General features: G+C 33.2%; 1 long non-coding RNA gene across 1 annotated transcript in view; it reads left to right on the top strand.

Annotated features, from left to right (window-relative positions):
* The window catches only part of LOC149137151 (uncharacterized), a 7,304-nt gene extending 5,948 nt beyond the window's left edge, over positions 1-1,356 (top strand). Inside the window, exon 2 of the long non-coding RNA XR_016240667.1 lies at positions 757-1,356. This is a non-coding gene — a long non-coding RNA (uncharacterized LOC149137151). The remainder of the gene's footprint in view (positions 1-756) is intronic.
* The last annotated feature ends 4,130 nt before the right edge of the window (positions 1,357-5,486 follow it).

Below are 5,486 nucleotides of genomic sequence, written 5' to 3'. Positions count from 1 at the left end.
TCAAGGCCCTCCTAGATGAGAGACTGGCATTCCACTTAATGTCTATGTTCCATGCTGGCATGGATTGGAGAGTTATTAATGTAGAAATATGGTATCGTAGCTACTAACAGTTGAGGGTTGCGTAGTCTAGACAGCGTTTTTAGATTTCATTATTCTCTTTAACCCGGGCAAAGCCGGGTATTTCTGCTAGTGTAATATAAAGCTGAAGCAAATTAACACCAAATATATCGTGCGTGTGTTTGTATTGGCTAAACCGGCAACATGACCATACTCAAATACAACAATATATATATATGTATGTATATATATATATATGTATATATATATATATATATATATATATATATATATATATATATATATATATATATATATATATATATATATATGCATATATATATATATATATATATATATGCATATATATGTAGATATACATATATGTATATGATATGCACATCTATATATATGTAGATATATGTGTGTGTGTGTGAGTGTATAAAATATAAGGATAAAACCTATATTAGATTGTATCTAGTAGCTAGCGCGTAAACGAATTAAGGAGAAATTTAATACAAGGTATCTAATGTATGCATATATATATATATATATATATATATGGGTGCGTTTGTGTGTGTATGTATGTATACATACATATACATATGCGCACATCTGCAAAACTGTATTATAAATGTATTTCAGAATAATGTTAAGATGGAATAATAATTTAACTATTTGATTTTCATGGTATTTCAGATTTTGGGCATACTAAGTCTTTGAAAGTATAATACAGTTTCACGTTTCACAGCCAACGGAAGACAACGCTTTTGAAAGTTGAGTATGCTGAGTATGTTTCAAACATTTTTACTGCATTCTTGTGGAACATGGACGGTACACCGTAGGAATCTGAAGTTGCTCGATCGCTTTCATACATACATACATACATACATACATACATACATACATACATGTATGCGTGCGTATATATACTCATATGTATTAGAGGATAATTTTATAACTTCATGAAACTGAAAAACAATTTCGTTCAACCAAAGAACAAAAATAGAAATAGGACTGCAGCTGGAACTGCTCCGGTGACACCGAGGCGAAAGGAGAAATAAATTGAAAGGTATAATGAATAAACGCTTCAATCTGTCGGAACAGATTTATATCCTCAAATTATCAAGAATTGAATATAAATGTACATTAAAACAATAGGGCACCCAACGGTAAAAACCAACAGTATGAAATATACATATATACACGAATAAAAGGTGATAAAATCTAAAAGTGAAATCGAATGAAGAAAAATATATGGAATAAATTAATGCATAATAAAGGCGACTAAAAATTTAAGGCAATGGAGTTAAAATAATATAAATATAGATATATATAAATACAAAAATATAAATATAACAAATAAAGTGTAAGATAACCAGAACAGAATGCATTCAAGCCTATCTCTACGATCGTTTCAAAGGATGCTGCTTCACATCCAATAAGGAAATCCAAAGGCAACACTTTTTCATCAGGAGAAAATTTACAAAGGCTTCACATTTCTGGTTATCACATTTCTGGTTATACACATATACACGTATGTATACATACATATGAATACATACACACGTTCGTGCGCGCACATGCTCCTGCTCATGCGCACACACACATACATACATGAACACTTGAATATACATAACTGTGCAAAAATATATACGCAAACCTATATACGCATAATCAGAAGCAAACACTGAAAATAATATTCATGTATTCACATTCTTACAAATATATGCATATGTAAACACACGCATAAAGACCAGCATATACACATAGATTCATTATGATGCAAACCAAAACCTACAGTCGAACAGGCGGAGAGGAGCAGATTTTGTACATACATACTTGTGAAAACGCATGGCTTTGTGGTTAGTGTATTCGACCCACGATCGCAAGGTCCTGAGTTCAATTCCAGACTGTACATTGTGTCATTGAGCAAGACACTTTATTTCTCGTTGCTCCAATCCACTCAGTTGACAAAAATTAGTTCTACCTGAAACTCGAAGGTCCAGCCTTTTCACATTCTGTGTCTCACTGAATCTCCCTGAGGACAACGTTAAGAGTACGTGTGTCTGTAGAGTTCTCAGCCACTTGCACGTTAATTTCAGGAGCAAATGGCTGCACTGCACAGAAGCTAGGCAATTCGTTTGATCGTATCAACTGGAACTTTGATTGTTTTTCAGAATATAGCGTTTCTTCACTTCTGCGCTTGCTTTGCCAGCTTTCTATCTTGTATATCTTTCTAACATAATTTGAATGAAAATATGATTTTTACTGCACATGAATCCTAATTCAGTTAAAAGAAAAACCATGCGAAATAAAAGTTCAAGTAAAAAAATGTATGGACATAAAGATTCACATGTAATAGTTAGTTCATTGTAGTAACATAGTTACTGTCAAATTTTGCAAGTAAACGAAGATTTTCAATAGAATTTATGATTGCAGTTCTTTCATTTCTTCCATTTCTACTTCATTTTATTTAACAAATTTCCATCGACCTTTCTCTGAACATTTGTCGGTACACAATTTTAATCCTGCAAATTTATTTTTCGGAAACTAGAAATATTAATTCATGTATATCTATCGAAATGGAGCAGTAACATATACTGCGGCTGACTGAAATCAACAGAACATGTAGCATTCAAAAACCAAACCATAAAAAAATTCAGATGTCTTAAATTCCATCATCAGACGTTTCAAGGTGAGCAATTTCAGAGTAGGCTCATGATACAACAGAACTATCCTTCTCAGTGAATGGCCTCAATACGAGGAAACTGACCTGTGGAGAGAAAGAGTTTGGTCAATAACAAACTTACTACAAAGTGGCATCTTATCCCAGACCAACATGAAGAGTGTTTCATTGGCGAAACACATGTAAAACTTTAATGAGTTCCAGCATGAATTGGTTAAACATAATTCTCTAAATAATATTCAATTGTTTTTTTTTTAATATTTATACTTCAACTCCCATTGTTATGCATTTTAGTTCGCATTTGCTTGTTACAAGGAGTTGTAAGTTTGTTTGCAGTCTTTGAGTGCAACCCAGTCAATGATATTCATTGTTTTAAGATAAAGCTACGACTTTAGAACCTGCTCGAGTTATTTCTCTCTAGTATGTCCTACTGAGGAAGGCTAAAAAGCCACAAACGCGTCTGGGAATCCTCTAAACACTGAGTAGATATTGTGTTTTTAAACTTTTTGTTATAAGTGAGAATCTTTTCTCCACCGTAACTGCAGTGAATTTACCTTTTAGAATACGAAGTATATCACTAACGTATTTTGACTAAGTTCGTTTATTCCTCATCACTGCTTAGCGCTCATTGCATTTATTGAGGCTGGCCGGTGCAAAGCGTAATTCATTCACTAATATCCATTGTTTCAAGATAAAGCTATGTCTTGAGAATCTGCTCGGGTTATCCTCTTTAGTATTTCCTAACAAAGGAGGCTAAAGTGCCAGAAAAGCGTTTGGGAGTCCACTTGGAGGTAACTTCAGTGAACTTGTCTTTAGAAGTTAAGATATTTCAAAGATATCGTAACTACTCCAAGGTCCGCTCCTATTTGTACCACTGGCCAGTTCGACCAATGGAACATAGAAACACTTCCTGAGTTACTCTGACTCTAAGTAAGTGCTATATATGTGGGTGGGTATTTCGAAGACACATGTACTCTTAACATAGTCGGCGGGCAAAAATCAGCGTGAAGAAGAGTTAGGCAAGGACGGACTTTTAAATTACTAGTAGAATCCATCTACTTAGCATCTACACGGTTTTCAACTAGAGTTTCGTTCAGCCAGCATTATGGAATGTATCACTAACCTAAAATTACATGCTATGAGCTCGAAGCAGAGACGTCCTGATTTCAAAACAAATTTTTTCTCTGTTCAGTTGTACTTACAGATATATACGCACATATACCTGTGTGTGTGTGTGTGTGTGTGTGTGTGTGTGTGTGTGTGTGTGAAGTGTAAGATACCTAACACGTTGAAAACCGGATAGACAGATTGGCGCGCGCACACAAACCTAGCGATAGAGACATAGATGGATAATGACGATAACAAGAATGAAATTGGATAAACTCTAAACCATAAAATAAAACACATCCAAACCTTTATGTATACCTACACCTACTCATTATCTACTACTGCCAGGACAATCTTAAAGCTGACAAGTTTGCAGAACAATAAATTATAGAAACAAAATCAACAAAAACAAGAACACCATAGCGAATACACATACAGGATTCATACACAAATAGTAGTTGATGACAATAAATACATGATTATTGTAGATATATACTGGCACACATCAACATTAAATTACTGTCAACACTACCATCAACAGCAGCACGACGATTGAAAGAAGACCAGCTATGCAGTGAACAGAATAATCAGGAAGAGCGAACTATTATTAGCAGTACGTATGATCTTGTTGGCAGAAAGACATTTTCATAATGCAACTGTATATATATACATATATATATATATATATATATATATATATATATATATATATATATATATATATATATATATATATATATATATATATATATATATATATATATATATATATATATATATATATATATATATATATATATATATATATATATATATATATATATATATATATATATATATATATATATATATATATATAGTGGCTGTGTGGTAAGTAGCTTGCTTACCAACCACATGGTTCTGGGTTCAGTCCCACTGCGTGGCACCTTGGGCAAGTGTCTTCTACTATAGCTCGGGCCGACCAAAGCCTTGTGAGTGCATTTGGTAGACGGAAACTGAAAGAAGCCTGTCATATATATATATATATATATATATATATGTTTGTGTGTATGTGTGTCTGTGTTTGTCCCCCCCAACATCGCTTGACAACCGATGGTGGTGTGTTTACGTCCCCGTAACTTAGCGGTTCGGCAAAAAGAGACCGATAGAATAAGTACTAGGCATCCAAAGAATAAGTCCAGGGGTCGATTTACTCGACTAAAGGCGGTGCTCCAGCACGGCCACAGTCAAATGACTGAAACAAGTAAAAGAGTAAAAGAGTATATATATATATATATATGTTGTTGTACTTGGGGATGGTCATGACCATCCCCAAGTACAACAACATCTGTTTCAACACACGATTTCACATAAAAAATCTTGCAAAACAAATATGTATATATATATATATATATATATATATATATATATATATATATATATATATATATATATATATATATATATATATATATATAGTTGTGTGTGTGTGTACATGTATATGTGCACATGTATTTATATGTATCGCGATGAGAGTCGGCTGAAAAGTTCATATGATGAAGATAATTTTAAAGAATGTGATCATATGAAATTTAGCTTTAAAAATAGTCCGCTTTGCGGTCAACACACTTCATCCATCAGTATTGCAGTCCTT

The sequence above is a fragment of the Octopus bimaculoides genome, chromosome 2 (genome assembly GCF_046866305.1).
Source record: "Octopus bimaculoides isolate indiv1 chromosome 2, ASM4686630v1, whole genome shotgun sequence".
In the NCBI taxonomy this organism is placed as follows: domain Eukaryota; kingdom Metazoa; phylum Mollusca; class Cephalopoda; order Octopoda; family Octopodidae; genus Octopus; species Octopus bimaculoides.
The sequence above is the reverse complement of the archived record's forward strand: the minus strand, read 5'-3'. Positions and strand labels throughout refer to the sequence as shown.